The following is a 17,614-nucleotide window of genomic DNA, read 5'->3' on the forward strand; positions in this document are numbered from 1 at the left end:
CCATGAAGTAGTTGGGTAGTTGGGTTTGCTAGATCTGGGGGAATGTACTTTGCTATAGACTAGCATTCTATCAAAAGGCTAGTAAGCAATTTCTATTGTCCGTTTCACGCTATAGAAGCCAGGAAAAACTCCGGCTCCGTCGGTCTTCTAGTTCTGAAGGAGTCTTTTTTTTAATTTTCACACATAGATCGCAGACCAAATTCGCACCTGCCAGGAATTTCCAGGAGAAATGGAAGAGAGGTTTATTATTATTATTGACCTCATCATCATTATTGACGTTGTCGTCGTCATCATCACCATCAAAATCATCATTTAACGCTATTATCATTTGGAGATCGCATTAGATCAAATAGTATGCTTCTTATGACAGAGATACCCTCTAAGTCTTTGTTTCACAACAGATTCCTAAGAGTGACTGCGCCTTGGTTGTGGAAATCCCTTTCATATTATACCAAAAGCAGTGAATATATAGATACAGTGGCGTGGGGCCATTGGATAGAATGGTGCCATGCCAGGCACCGTACCAATCTTTTAAAAATCATTAACAGCATAATTTAATTAAAAATAAAACTGAGAAATTTTAACTCCACTGTCTTTCGCCAACTTGCCAACAACATACTGCTTTTTTAACCAGATTTAGTAGGCTACTGGTTAAGAGCGCTCAACGCTCTATTCCACGGGGCAAACGGAAATTCTACACCCCTTGCTGGACAGCAGAGTCGGAAGAGCTGTACCGAGAGTACCAGCAGACCCAGTCCCAGGACACAGCCGATAGACTACTTCAGTCTCTGGCAGAGGGAAGGAAGCAACGGTGGCAGGAGACCGTGGAAAGTCTCGACTTTACACACTCCAGCCGCCACGCTTGGCGTTTGATAAAGAAATTGGACCCAGATCGGAATTTCGCGAAGGCTGCACCGGAATGCGAGGCAGACACAATTGCCAAGAATATTAAGAACCGTAGCAAGCGGGTCCCTAATCAGGCTTTTGAGCGCGGTGTCCGCAAGGCGTACCGTACGATTTTGGACTCGCTACCTGCGGAGGAGTCGGACTGGACGGCCCCGTTCAGTCCCCGAGAAGTGGGTGCAGCCATTAGCGAAGTGAAGAACGGCAAAGCAGCTGGGATAGATGGTGTATATCCCGATATGGTGACGCATCTGGGCCCCAGGGCACGGGCCTGGCTAGCAGAGGCAATGTCTGACATCCTTGCAAAAGGAAAGCTTCCACAAGTGTGGAAGCATGCGAAGATAGTTGCCATCCTGAAGCCAGGGAAGCCGGCGAAGGAGGCAGACAGTTACAGACCCATATCGCTGCTGAGCTGTCTTTACAAGTTGTTGGAGCGTGTTCTATTAAACCGATGGGGGCCGGTCCTAGACGCTGCCCTGCCACCTGAGCAGGCAGGCTTCAGGGAAGGGAGGTGCACCACGGAGCAGGTCATTGCCCTTACAGAGCATATTGAGCACGGGTTCGAGAGAAAACAGCAAACAGGTGCTGTGTTTATAGACCTATCAGCGGCGTACGATACGGTCTGGTGCGATGGGTTAATGCTCAAACTTGCAAAAATCATAAGGTGCAAAAAGACCTTGAAGTTGTTCTCTTCGATCTTAGGGAAAGGCAATTCCACGTCGCGCTGGGAGACGTCACGAGCAAAGTTAGGAAATTGAAGAATGGGGTCCCTCAGGGGTCGGTACTTGCGCCAATGTTGTTTAACGTTTACATTAGCGATATGCCGAACACTTCCTCCCTGAGGCTGGGATACGCAGACGACTGGGCACTCGTTATTCAGAGTAAAGTGTGGACCCGTCTCGAGAGCGTACTCAGCGAGGACGTCACCAGACTCAAATCCTACTTTGACAAGTGGTACCTGAAGATGAACACTTCAAAAACCGTGGCCACTGCATTTCACTTATGCAGTGGTTGGCACACCCGTAAACTGAATGTCCTAGTCGGGGACCAGCCACTCCCATATGAGCCGCGTCCAAAATATTTAGGGGTGACGTTGGATCGCAGCCTTACCTATCGGGTTCATCTCGAAGGGGTTGCCCGGAAGATAGAGAAGCGGAATAGTCTTCTGAGGAAGCTGGCGGGATCGACTTGGGGCGCTAGCCAAGCGCTCCTGAGAACATCCGCCCTGGCACTATGCTATTCCACCGCGGAGTATTGCGCTCCAGTGTGGGGTAGAAGCAGAAACGTTGAGAAGGTGGATGTAAAACTTCGCAAGTCGATGCACATAGTGTCGGGAACGCTAGCAACAACCCCTAGAGAATGGGGCCCGGTAATGGCAGCGATCCAGCCCCCCGATGTCCGGAGGGAGACCATTACGGGAAACTGGCTGAGTAAGATCAAAGAGAGAGGGAATGGGGATACCCCTCTCATGCGCATAATGAACGGTGCCCCCGTTTCGAGCCGAAATAAGTCCCGGCAACCCTTGTACGCAGAATCCCTGACTACGGACAGAGCTGCACATACGAGATGGAAGTCGGTTTGGACGAATTCAATCCCTCGTGGGGGCGGGGACCTACACTCCTCTAAGCTTGGTGAGAAGTTGCCAGGCTTTGATACCAGTAAGAGGAGACACTGGGTAGCTGCGAATCGGCTTCGGTCGAGGAGCTGCCTAACGGCCGGTGCGTTACATCAGTGGGGTCTAACTTCCTGTCCAATATGTCCACGCTCTGGGCAAGAACCCGAAACGGCAGAGCATCTAGTCGAAAGGTGTGTTGTGACGATGCTACCAGGCGGGTTCGCGACGGTGCACGAATGCGGACCGGACTTTGCTGATTGGGTCGATCGTCATAACATAATAGTGTGAACCATAAGAAGCTGCTGCCTTTTTAGTCTCCACTCTATTCAAGATTCCGAATCACACACTGCGCCGACTCGTGTGTTGGTGACATCACTGCGCGAAGTAGTGACTAAATCAAACACCGTGGTGCAAAGCAATCCAAGCTCCAGTTAATGCTCTATCCATTAGGATCGCTACAGCTGATTGAGCGAGAAACTGGGTCGAATTATACTATCTTCAAATAGCGGAAAACCCCTCGACTTGTGCCAGGATCTGAGAGCTCCACCGTTGGACGGGGGATGCGCCAAATTAGGGTAACTTCGGCCATCCAAAGTATTACATTAACTGTCAAAAACACTGATCATTGTCAAGTTTATTTGTAAGCAGCAAAGAAAGACAACATAAAACTTAAAAATATGACATATCACCCCCCCCCCCCCCCCCCAACTCTTTTTCAAGATTATTGAATAAAGTAATTCTTTGCAACGAAGCATTGTGGACGAATTTACCAACATTTTTCTTGCTTGTAGTGCCGAGTTGATGGTTACGTGTGTATGAGTGTTTATTTGTGTGTGTGTGTGTGTGTGTGTGTGTGTATTTGTTTGTGCGTGTGTATTTGTGTGAGTCAGAGAAAGAAAGCGAAGATTGTCAACAGTTATACTTTGGTGTGTTTTTAGATTTTTTAAGTACTTAAGTGGAGTGATTTTTTCTTTGTGATGCTTTAAGATCTGAATCTACCTTTTATTTGTGCAATCATTAATCGTAGTCCACTGATTTCCATTATTTGAGATATACTTTGAAGTTTTGTTTTGTTAAACAATGAATTGCAATGAATCAAGTTGACTCTTTACTTCACCGACCGTTTGGGAGATTGACACTAGATGACAAATTAGAAATAAAAAGACTAGTTCCTCATCAACCAACTGATTTTGAATTAACACAGGTGTGGAAATCTCGAAAACGCTCTTTTTCAGTGACATGGTATGACAGGCACGAATGGCTCACAGTTAGTTTAGAAAAAAAAAACGTTTCTTTTGTTTTTATTGTCTACTATTTACAGATACAACAAACACTGACAAATCATGGACATCTATAGGCTATAGTGACCTTAACCACTTCCATCGTAATTCTTAACCTCCTGAACGTTGTTTTAGCACCCTTAAAAGAGTGAAAAATTTCTTGCGAAATTCAATGAAACACAGAGCGGTTAAATTCGTTAATGATTCTGTCAATTCACAAAGCTGAAATGGATGCCATTCCAAATTTCAATAAACACATTATAAAAAGATTTGCAGAGATGAAACATCGCCGTGCAGATTTTCTTTACAAGTACTAAAAGTAAGTAATTTCTGTCATAGGTTTTTTTTTTTCTCTTTGATTTACATTTATCACATATTGATTACATTATCGACCAAAACCAATCCTTTAAATGGTGGACAAAGAATAATTACAAAGACCTTTTCATACGGGACTTGTATCTCAGTGTTGTGGCTTGATGTTTTCATGAATTATTTGTTTTTGTGAGTTTTGTCCACTCGTAGAAACCATCGACCCTCCCCCCACCCTTCCAAAAAAGAGAGTTTTTAACATGTGCTCTCTCCTCTTAACCGTGTTCACTGTTTTAGAATTTTTTTTTCTTCTTCTAATCATGGCACCACCATACGCCGTCAATACGCCACGCCGCTGTATAGATACCTTTAAAAAGAAATTGAAAACCGAATTATTTAGAAGAGATTATTTTGGCAATTAATATGCTTTATGTTTTAATTTAGGGTAGATGGTATATCTAGTAATGTGTATGTAAGGGGTTTGCGAATGTGGATGCGGAAAAGTTTCCGTTTGTGGGTTTGAGTGTACGGCTGTATATGTGTAGGCGCTTTAGTGTCTGAGTGATTTAAGCGCCATAGGGCACTTGATTAATAGGCGCTATATTATTATTATTATTATTATTATTATTATTATTATTATTTATTATTATTATTATTATTATTATATTATTATTATTATTATTATTATTATTATTATTATTATTATTATTATTATTATTATATTATTATTATTATTATTATTATTATTATTATTATTATTATTATTATTATTATTATTATTATTATAGAATACCATTTATATTATATACATAATTCAATCATTATAATTTTTGGAGCATTTTACTATAAAGCTGTTTATTGTGTTGTAAGACATGTGGTAATACAAGTTTGTCTTGTTTTCTGTAAATTAATAAAACCATCATATAGTAATTTATATCCATAATTTATTTAATGTTTGTATAGTGACCACAACAGCTGTGGAGTGAGATGTACACAGATGCTGCTAGGCCAAGGCCTCTTGACCACCAGAGCTCGTGACTTGGGGATATTATAATTATAATGGTCATTTACCAGAATGATGGGGATATCTATGATAATTAGAATGATCATAATAACAACAACAACACAATTATATATTGTATATATAAAATAATATAATGCGTCAATCATAATTCTTGTCAAGATGCCAGCTGTGATAAAATGATGGAGCTAAGTCGAAATTAATCGAGGTCAGATTAAATGTGACCCAACGCGTCACTCTGGTATTCAAATGCCACTTAGATCAATTTGCTGACGCCTGGATTATTCCAGTCTTTCCTTGGAATAGACCCTAGAGACAAATTTCCCCTATGGTATGAATAAAGGGAATTTTATTAATTTTTAAAATTTTATTTACTATTCTATTTAACCAGTTAATTGTAGCACTCTGGAAAGACACGTATTCAAAAAAATTGGCCAAAAAACTCGTCTTTTAAATATCGATCGATTTAAATTACCCTCAACCTAGCAAACAACTCTCAAACCTGGGACTTCGTGAACTCCTAGGTTTGAGAGTTTTGGCCAAAATGAGGGTCATTTAAATCGATCCTTATTTGAAAGACGAAATGTCTGGCCAGATTTTTTAACTACGTGTCTTTTCAGTGCAAAAAAGTTAACTGGTGAATGCGATATAATTTTAAATTGTCTTTTGCAAATCTGGTAACCTAATACAATATATACTTTGTACCCGTCCAAATGATATAATCATAAAACATGCACAACACATGCCGAGGTCCATCCCATGCCTATTCCCTGTCCACGTGAATAGGAAATGAAAGGGATAGTAAGGTCATAAAATATACGAGTGACCTTGAGGTGATCATCGTTCATAGTGATAGCATTAAATTACATCTTTCCTGGTTTTGAAACCTGAGATGTTTATATCGGAACGATAATTAATCTAATACATAATATTGCGCCTACCACAAACTTATATCACCTTATAAATAATTCTTGGCCTTATGGATCTCCCACTCGATATAGTGTATCAAGAGGTTCTGGATTGAATCATTTCAATTGTAGGTGTCATAGACTTATCATAAGAGATGCTGATTCAACGTTTGTTCTTTTGTTACAACTGTAAATGCAACTCATCGTCTCAAAACGGTATATTGTAGGGATGAATCAAATCTGAAAACGAATTCAGAAGTAAATTGATGAGAAATACGACTTTTGAGATTTTGGAGCGCATGATATGCAAGTAATATATTTTATTCTCCACAATAATGCAGTGAAATTAACCCAACTTTTCATATTTGTGTCTATAAATTTAATTTTCAGCACTTAATTCATCCCGAAATAAAACTGCTTTGAGATGGTGGGGTCCCATAAATTCTAAAACCGCCATTCGACGCGATAGGCGTGACGTGACGTATGTAGAGATGAAGTATGTTTTAATAGATACCAGAGTATTCCTTGGGGTTCTATTTTACTTGGTGCTCACTGAAAGCATGTCCTGGGATTTCATTATCGTATTAGGTTTGATGCTTTGCGTTTAGGTAAAATACCCACAACATCCGCTAGCCGGATATAAGGTACCAATACATAAAACTATGTGTAAACGTAAACGTTATTAGTCTGATTTATATAATTTAAAGATAACTAATCACCAAAATGGCTGTATAAAAAGATAACACCGAGCTGAGAGACGTCGATTTCGTTTGTCAATTCTATATCTAAAGTGGCTTCTACTAAAACTTGCTTTGTCTATGTAAATGTACATCAAATGTTTCCTCTTCATATCGTGTAGAAGATAATAATTGTATAGTTTATTAACATGATACTTTTGTCTTTGAATTCCTGCCCCTCCTCCTTCTCCCCCTCCTCCTCCTCCTCCTCCTCTTCCTCCTTACCATGATCATCATCTTCGTCGTCACCACCACAACCAGCACAAGCAACATCAATACTTCACTACAATCACTATCACCATCGTTATCATCACCAAACACAAGCACAATACAACAACACAAGCAATTCCTATAGCAACAACATCAGGAAGAAGAAGAAGGGGAAGGAGAAAGAGTAGAAGGAGGAGGAGAATGAGAAAGAGGAGGAGAAGGAGGAGAAGGAGGAGAAGGAGGAGGAGAATGAGAAAGAGGAGAAGAACGAGGAGAAGGAGGAGGAGGAGGTTGAGGAGGAGGAGGATGAGGAGGAGGAGCAACAGAAGAAGGAGGAATAGGAAGAAAAGAAGAAGAAGAAGAAGAAGAAGAAGAAGAAGAAGAAGAAGAAGAAGAAGAAGAAGAAGAAGAAGAAGAAGATGATGATGACGACGACGACGATGATGATGATGATGATGATGATGATGATGATGATGATGATGATGATGATGATGATGAAGAAAAACAAGAACTACAACAACAACAATTCGCAGTTAATCCTTAAAACTAATTAAAATGCCTTGGCACTTATCTAAGTATATTTTGCACACTCTCCAATTTTGTCATATATTTATGCGCAATTGTTGGCAACATATGTTTTAATGTGTGTATTCATTCATTTTTTTTCCTTTACCACCTGACACTCACACCTCCATCCACTCCAAAAACTCCTCCACAAATGTGTAGTAAATAATGTGCGTATAATATTGTGTCACGTCGTATCAAAACGATCTTTTAATCAAAGCAAAATAGCCAACCAGACCATCTGTTGCTCTTGCGTTGGTTAGTGGCTAGTTGATCGAAATAGACGATCAACGAACAGTCGCAGATAGCGTTCGAATAATTGTTAATGTTACTATTCCAGCTCTGCGTTTGCAATTTGCAAGCACAAACGGGTAATCTAGCGGGTCAACGTCAGGCATTGATTTAGCTGTGGATTAAAGACGAATTTTTTCATCCTTAATCATGCCGAGTCGGCGATGGACACAGCAAAATTATAATAATTGTTATTTATTAAAAATGGCGTTTGAATCAACTTATTTGTATAAATACATACTTGTTGTTGGGCGGCGAGGATAATATTATAAGAATATAATTTCAAAAATAGATTTCTACCTTTTCCAGTCATTTTCTCAATCACAGTTCATGACATTTCTTGGTAGGATTTATCTGATTGATTTGATATCGCTCAAAAAGTTTGTTTTCTAAAATTGTTTTAAAAAATTATTCGTTCCTTCGAGTACAGTGTTCGAATAGTTTGCGTTCGAGAAAAATTGCAAATTGCAAATGAATAACATAACAATACTCTATCAAAAATCCATAATGTTATGAACAGCGCTTTTCTTGCTGACATTTCAGACTTGAGGCCGCTTGAGTATCAAACTTGAATTGGAAGCTGGTGGGCGGGATACATTAGACCGTTCTCGTATGTCCACTAAAGTTAAAAATAGTATCGTGAAACAAAATCTCAATAACTTAAAATTGACCTCGATATATAGAATAGGTGGGTGGAAGGCAATGAACTATGCGTTATTCAGTTTTCATTAAAACACGAATTTGGCAATCCAAGTTTTTGAAAAAACAAAAACAATTCAGGAGTTAGAATGTACGTATAGTATTCGGCAAATGGAAACATTCGGATTTAAAATTGCAATGGAAAATGCTTTTTTAAATGCCATAATATTATTATTCATGTATTCGTAATGTTATGTTTTCATCAAGGTATTGATACCTATAGAAGAAACGAAATTAACCTCACGCTGCCCTGTTTTATTGTTATTAGACAGCCATTTTAGTGATTATTTTTCTCTAAATTACATCAATCAGACTATAAACGTTTAAGGCTACACAGTTTTGTTTGTCGGTACGTTATATTGGTTGTCGGATGTTATGAGTATTTTGCCTAAACACATAGCATCAATACCTTCTGGATAAGAAAGTCATAGGACATAGGAATTTTAAAAAAATGACAACTTATTATGAGTGAAAAGAGCTAAGAATAGAATTCGTTAACAGACTACGAGTGTGAGTCAAAAAGTAATGGGACTCTCTGTTTCTTACTTTAAAAACACGTTGAATCAATAGAATGCTTCTTCTTCTAGGTTCCATGCCTGGTCCAGGCTTCGGATACTGCATGAATTATCTCTCTCCATTCCTCCCTGTCTCTTGCTTTTTCAAACAGCTCTTGGATTGTTAGGTTGGTGAAGCCCTTCAGTTGGTCTATGAGTGTTTTTCTTTGTCTCCCCCGAGCGCGTTTACCAGGTATTTTTCCACAACTTGCCAGGTATTCATTCTTATCTTTCCTTACTATGTGTCCGAAAAAGGATAGTTGTCGATCCACTATTAAGGGCATTAGTTTCCTTTGTTGGTATGTTTGTTTTAGCACTTCTTCGTTCGTTTTGTGTGCGGTATACGATATTCTCTGCATCCTTCTCAAGCACCACATTTCAAAAGCTTCAATGTTCTTTTGTGTTTCTGCATTTGTAGTCCAGCTTTCGCATCCGTAGAACAAGATTGGCCACACGTAGCACTTCAAGACTCGGAATCTAATCCCGAACGACATCTGTTTGTTTTTCAAAATGTTTCCCAGGTCCATGAAGGCCTGTTTGGCTTGAGTTATTCTTGCTCGTATGTCTCGGTTACATCTTCCATCTGTTGTCACTATTGAACCTAGGTATTTAAAACTTTCTACGTTGGTAAGCTGCTCGCCGTGAATCGTTATATTGCAGGTGTTGTTGTTTTCGGGGTTTTTCTGTATTACCATGCATTCTGTTTTGGTGATATTCACTTCCATTCCCTTGGCTTCACTATCTACTACCACTTTGTCAACAATCTTTTGAAGTTGGATTTCTGATGTTGCAATGAGTACCGTATCGTCTGCGTATCTTATATTATTTATGTTGTGACCTCCTACTTTTATTCCCTCCATATTATTTATGCCCCTCATGATTGTTTCTTGGTATAGATTAAACCGATCTGGTGAGGCAACACACCCTTGACGGACTCCTTTCTTAATAGGAATGGAATTTCCTGTAGAGTTTCCGATTTTGATAGATGCCTGCTGGGTGTAGTATAATGTTTGCATGAGTCTGAGGTCTTTCTCATCAGCGCCAATGGAGTGCAGTTGTTTTAGTATTTCTTCGTGGCGTACTCTATCAAAAGCTTTTTTGTAGTCGACAAAACAGAGGTATAGTGGGGTCTGAACCTGTATAGCTCTTTCACTTAAAACACGGAGGAGGTATATTGCGTTCCTTGTCCCTCTGTCAGGTTGGAATCCATATTGTTCTTCTGCGATTTCGGGTTAATCTTATTCCTTAGCCTGTTGATAATTATACGCAACAGTATTTTGTTGATGTGACTTATTAAACTTATAGTTCTAAAATTTTCGCATCTGACTGCACCTGCTTTCTTTGGTATTGCTATGAAAATAGAGTTACAGAGATCTTCTGGAATTTTCCCAGTATTGTATATATTGTTGAATAATATGTGAAGTTCATCAATTGCTAGATCTCCTAGGCTTTTTAATACCTCTACAGATATTTCATCAGGGCCTGTTGCTTTACCATCCTTCATTCGTTCCATGGCATGTTCAATTTCACTTTTGGTGATGTTTGGTCCGCTTAATGGTTCTTTGAATTTCAGTGGTGGTTCATTTTTATTTGGATCATTGTACAGTTCGCCTATGTATTCTACCCATCGGCTTTCTATATGTTGTTCTTCAAATAGCAGTTCCCCTTGTTTGTTTTGGATACAACTTCCTGCTGCTTTGCTTTTCCTTTTCCCTGATAGTTCTTTTATTCTTTGGTGAGCTTGTTGGGGTTGGGTTTGTATTCTCTTTCGATTTCGCAGCATTTCCAGTCTAGATAGTTCTCGTGTGCCTCGATGCATTTGGATTTAATGTGGTTGTTCAATGTTTGGTATTCTGCAGACCCTCTGTTGCATTTTCGTCTTTCTTCAAATAGGTTTAGAATTTCATTTGTCATCCATTCCTTTTTGCTGTTTGTTTGAGCTATTGGTAAATGCTTTTCTGTAGTTGCTTTGACACACTTTTGGGAAAATATCAAATTGTTTTTCACATTTTTCGTTATCAGGTTCACTTTGGCTTTGTATCATGAGTGCATTTTCAAATTCTTCTCTCATTTTTGTTTGTATGCCATTGTCTTTGCATAACCTGTAATCCCTCTTTATTCTACCAGCTGTTCTCTGAATAGCTTTAAACTTTATCCTTACTGTACAAACAACTGGGACATGGTCACTGTCTACATCGGCGCCTGGGTAGGTTTTGCAATTTAATATGCCATTTCTGAATCTTGATGATACTGCTATAAAGTCTATCTGGTTCCTTGCTCTGTCCCCTGGTGATTGCCATGTCCAGGTTCTTCTTGGGTGTTGTTGAAACCAGGTGTTTGAAATCATTAATTTATTTGTTCTACACCAATCTGCCCAGATGTTTCCTCGTTCATTTCTGTCTCCGAGTCCATGTGGTCCGATTATGTCACCATCTCTGCCTCTGCCAATCTTAGCATTTAGGTCCCCCATTACCATAAGGACTTCTTGTGATTTACACATTCGTTTTGCTTTGTCTAGTGAATGGTAAAACTCTGTCATATCTGCATCTGTCGCCTCTTCTGTTGGTGCATAAACTTGAATAATATTGGTGTCAACTACAGGTCCTCTTAGCTTAACCAGCAAAACTCTGTCTGAGATTGCTACGTGCCCTTTGTAAAATTTGGTTGATTTTTGGTCTAAGATCATCCCTACTCCTTTTTGGAAAGAGGTTCCACCACTCCATATGATCTTATATGTCATGTTGTTTTCTGTTTTGACATGGTTCCCTGCTCTTTCCATCTCATCTCTGCCAGGCCAAGAATATTTATTTGGAGCCGTTTCATTTCTTTTAGAATGTTGTTTAGTTTTCCTTTTTGGGCACAGGTCCTGACATTCCATGCCCCAATTTTGGTTTTGTCACATTTGTTAAATTTATTTCGCCTAGTAACTGGCTGACGGTTCGGTGTGACCTGACGAACATCACGCTCCCAACCGAGCGAGGCAGCAGTCTTCCGTGAAAACATGCTCCCCTTTACGCTGTCACCGTTTAACTTTTTGGACTTATTCATGCAGTTAACTCGGCAAAGTTACAAGAATGGGCATTTCCAATGTAACCAATATAATGCATTGAACCTCAAATTAAAGCTTGACATTAGCTGAGTAGATGCTATTTGTCAACAGAGTCTCCGCCTCTCTCAATAGCCACAGTCTTATGGGTCATAGCTACCTGTATGCCAATTTTCATGCTTTCAATCACGGTTTTAGCCCAAGTTTTCCTAATACAATGAATATGAAGAAAATATATGTATTTACGCAGTTACTTCCCTTGTTTAATATAGCTGTATTGGGGGAAATTTAAGGCCTTAAACTGAAACGTTATGATTGATTGCCATAGTGGTTCTATAGCAAATGGGATTTTAATGAGTCTCGGTAACCTGTATGCAAATTTTCATGCTTTCAACCCGAATTTGCACTGTTTTAGCCTAATTCCGCCCTACTACTTGTAATGTTGTGTATCCCGTCCTCATAAAACTGAGTTGACTGAACTTTGAGCCAATTTTCCACTACTTTCTTGTTCTTCTTCATTATCTTCACAGCGATGTCCCCTCATTGCCTCCTTCAGTGGACCAAAAAGATGAAAGTCCGGAAGTGTCAAGTATGGTGAATTAATAAGGAAGGTGATACAGCGTTGTCCATCAAAATGATGCGATTATCTCCCTTTTCCTGACACACACACACGTGTGTGTGTGTGTGTGTGTGTGTATGTGTGTGTGTGTTTGTGTGTGTGTGTGTGTGTGTGTGTAAGGGCATTTCCAAAGCCGGTGAACTCGACGAATTATTGTTTTCAGTTACTCCAAGGTCTATTTGTATCGTATAGAGTTGACAGTGGCTCCCTGGTAGGAAATCAACGAAGGTTACACCTGTAATGTCCCAAAACACTGTTGGCATAATTTTCCCCAGTTGATTTCTTAGCTTTGAAGTTTTTGGTCTTTGGGGATGAGGGGTGACGCCATTCCAATGGTTGTCTCTTCGACTCAGGTTCATCCCACCGAAAACACTGCCTCTACAAATGCCTGAGTTTTATAGACTTTACCAATGCCTTAAAAAAATTACTCGGGGTTTCTCTTCGAAAACAAGAAATTCAATGACAGCTTTTTTGTCGTTTTTTTTTTGTCATCATCATCATCATGATCATCATCATCATCATCATCATCATCATCATCATCATCATCATCATCATTATCGTCGTCGTCATCATAATCATCATCGTCATCATTATCAATAACGTCATCATCATCATCATCATGATCATCATCGTCGTCGTCGTCGTCATAGTCATCATCGTCATCATCATTAATAACGTCGTCGTCGTCATCATCATCATCATCATCATCATCATCATCATCATCAACATCATCATCATAATCATAATCATCATCATCATCATTATCATCATCGTCGTCGTCGTCGTCATCATTATCATCATCGTCATCATCATCATCGTTATCGTCATCGTCGTCGTTACCATCATCATTATTGCTAAAATTATTATATTCATTCATACAAATATTTGTTTATGCATAATCCATCACCTGTCAATTAATTAGTCCATCAATTTACTCATGCTAACAATAATATCGTAAATGACCATTTGCCAAATTACCATAAACAGTCATTAATATTCTTGTACTTAGATGTGGGCGGTTAAAATGTAGATACGCAGAATGCATAAAATTTTAGATTGAATCAAGTAGACTCCTCGAAACTGGGAGAGAAGTTGCCAGGCTTCTGTACCAGCAAGAGGAGACAATGGGAGGAGGCGAGCCCGCCTTACGGCAGCGATTCTTCATCAGTGGGGACTTTCCACCTGTCTCACGCGTACGCGTTGTGGACAAGAACCCGAAACCGCCGAGAATCTACTCGAGCGTTGCGTTGTGGCGAAGCTTCCGGGCGGGTTCACGACCGTACACGAATGCGGCGAGCAGTTTGCGGCGTGGATAGATCATCATAACACAAAAGCGTAACGGTACTAGAAGCTGCTGCCGACCTCTTTTCTGATGGCCTATGGGTTCCATTCTAATGCTTTCTTTCGTGATGCTGCCAACATATTATTTATTCCCTTCTCTAAATGTTCCCAACCCATTTCCATTTCCTTGATTGTATAGAAGTTGTTATAAGCATCTGCTTATATTGTATAATTTAGAGGTAACTAAAGCCAACATTGGGTGGTTCGACTCAGACGTATGATATGTGACCGATCACGTCAATCTGGTATTATGTCGGAATGGAATAGTTGAAGAGAATTGTGTTTAAAATAAAAATGATCTTACACCGTTCACTCCTGCATGAGTCATCAACGACACTCCTCCACTCTATAGATAGAATGCGCTTGGCCAAGGAGTTCACAACATTGCCATCCGGAAGTATAACGGACCAACACACAAACTCTGTGTAACCATGAACTTTTATAGTCTTGTTAATACAGTTTAGTGAGAACAACTCACAAACGCGGATGGCAAAAACAATAACAAAGGCCTGAGTGACGTCATCTTCGAACTATCTATATCCGTCAATTCATTCAACCTATGTGTTGCGCCTCCAGCTGCTACTGGCCTTCCTACCTGTGGATTCTACAGGAGTGCCTGGCGTGTGACGCTAGATAATTTAAATTTAAATTTAAATTGAGCATTATATAGCGCAATATCCACTAAATGTGCTCAAAACGGTTTACAAGGGGTCCCTCATCAACAGCAACATTTAACATGTAGGACGGAACATAACGCCTGTCATAACGCCTGTTAGGCGATATTACAATTTTTAAGACAAAGACAGCGCTGTTAACGGCCAGGTACTCATTTTACACCTGATTACGGTGAAAGAAAGTGAGTAAAGAGCCTTTTCCAAGGACTCAACTATGCGCCGAGCGCGAGGCTCGAACCCAGGACCTTCCGATGCGAAAGCGAGTGTCATACCACATAGCCGCAATATGATAAAACTACAAACTCAAGGATTTTTGTAAAATTGTAAATATTGCCATGCTCTCATAAAATTGTCAAACTTTAAAAAAAAACTAGGAAAGAAAACTTCAACTTTAACCCTCTCCTTACCAGCCATTTTCAGAATTTTCTCCAAAACTTCACACTTCACACCCACCCAACACAAAAACAGACATTTCCTACTCAAACAAAAAAGCAACAAGCACATTCAATACATATTAATGTTCGACAATATGAGCTCTATTACAGAATGTCAAGTTTTTATAGCTATAGCAAAAAAAGAAATGAAATCTGGATGAGAAAAGTGACGGTTGCATCGTAACAAATGTGACGATTTTCCAATAGGTGGTAAGGAGAGGGTTAAACTAAAAAAAAAAAATCGCCTAACTCAATACAGAGAGAGAGAGAGAGAGAGAGAGAGAGAGAGAGAGAGAGAGAGAGAGAGAGAGAGAGAGAGAGAGAGAGAGGCCATAATTCTCATGTTACCAAATAACCACTTTAAAACACTTTTTCTTTCACTGAAGAGGAATTTGCACGCTCTCAAATTTCGCGTCTTAGCCTTTTGTTCCTCCTCTTTATTTAAGTAAAACGCCCCCTTTGACTTCGAGCCTGGCTGTGTCTGTCTGCAGTCTGTATCACGTGTGTGTTGGTGGAATTTTACTGATTCAGATTTTTATTTGTCCTCACAAAACAAACGTTTATCCGTCGTGCAGCAAGCCAAACAATGGGATTTGGTTTTGAGGAGAAGTGTGTGTGTGTGTGTGTGTGTGTGTGTGTGTGTGTGTGTGTGTGTGTGTGTGTGTGTGACCGTTCGGATGATAGTAGTAGAGTGCAGGGGTTCTTAAAGGGGAGGATAAAAGCGTGAAGGTGTACTTAAATGTCTGGACTATAAATATGTCATGTCCTTCCGGAGCGGAGTTCACTGGGTCATGAGAGTGAAGTTCATCGGAAGTGAGAGGATAATAAGCAGATTTGCTCAAGGTCGCCACCTTTGCACTTTTTAACTATTGACTGCTAATCCCAATACGTCAGTGGTCTCGTGGTATGACAATCGCCTTTGGACCTGTTGGTCTAGGTTCGAGTCAGAGTTATTGGAAAAGGCTATTCTGCTCACATTCTTTCATCATGCTTTGGTGTAAAATGAGTATCTTACGGCAACAGTGTTGCCTGCCGAAAAAAAAAATGTAACTGCTCTTTACAGTCGTCATGTCATGTCTCGTCTTATATGTTAAGTTGCTTTTGGCTTGGGATCACATGTAAAGGGCATTGAGAACATCAAGTGGATATTGCAATTTACGAGATAAAAAGTTCAAGCTCAATGTCTTTAAAGCTTAACGCTTACGCTTGGCTTTTCATTGTTATTTTATTCGTCGCCATATTTCAGCACACACTTTCTGTAGACAAACCGAAAACACGCTTACTTTATTGACTTAACGAAAAGTTGATTTTTTTTTTGATAGAGTGGCTCGAGTCACTGAGGGGAATGCGTTTGTCATCAATTGTGTCCATTGATTGTGTCCAACACAGTGAAAAATATAAAGAGGACAGCATACTGAAAAAACAGGGTCCCAATAGTTCAATAATTGGTAGAGCACTCGATTCACACTAAAAGGGGATCATGACAGATCCTGGGTGCAGTCAAGATTTTATCTGATTGGGTAGCTGGGTCAGTTAGATCTGACTGAAAGTACTTTGTGATAGACTAGCTTCCTATCCAAAGCATTTGCTATTGTCCGTTTCACGCTATAAAAACCTGGATAAACTCCGGCTCTTTGGCCCCAAGGGCTCTGAAGGACTCCGTTACACGTCTCTCTCTCTCTCTCTCTCCCCCCCCCCCCCCCCCCTGTTTCCTTGGGCTTGATGTATTCTATGAATGGAGAAAGCTCATTAATTCCACGACAATACTTAATAAAAATCATATACAAATTGAAAAAAAATACACGTCATGGCTTTCCTCGCGGAATCGCGATGCAGTCGCCGAGGCATTCCATGTGGGAATATTAGATAATCCATCAAACAAAAGTCTGATGTCAACAGGAATCACATATGGTGTCCAAACTGAGCAAATTGGGGGCTAATTATCTTGCCCAAGTAAAAAACAAAAACAAAAACGAAAGTACCGGAAGCGAGGCTCGAACCCAAGACCTTCTGGGTCATAGCGCAATCCCTTACTTAACCATTCGACCAAGTTACTGATCAAGGGACTGAAGAATGGGTATCAAACATATTCACTTAGAGACGGATTCTCTAGGCCAATTTAAAGACAAATGAAAAGACTGTGTCTCAATTCGTAATGGGATTTGACGTTGAATAAAATGTATCCTCTTCAAACCATCGCTATTGTACACACACGCACACACACACACACACACACACACATATATATATATATATATATATATATATATATATATAAAGATGGAAGGAAGAGAGAGGAAGAGAGAAGAGATAGAGAGAAGAGATAGAGATAGAGAGAGAGATAGAGATAGATAGAGATAGAGAAGATAGATAGATAGAGATAGAAGAGTAGAGATAGATAGATAGATA

The sequence above is a fragment of the Berghia stephanieae genome, chromosome 4, assembly GCF_034508935.2.
Source record: "Berghia stephanieae isolate SIO BIC M18660-M18661 chromosome 4, UCSD_Bste_1.3, whole genome shotgun sequence".
Taxonomy (NCBI): domain Eukaryota; kingdom Metazoa; phylum Mollusca; class Gastropoda; order Nudibranchia; family Aeolidiidae; genus Berghia; species Berghia stephanieae.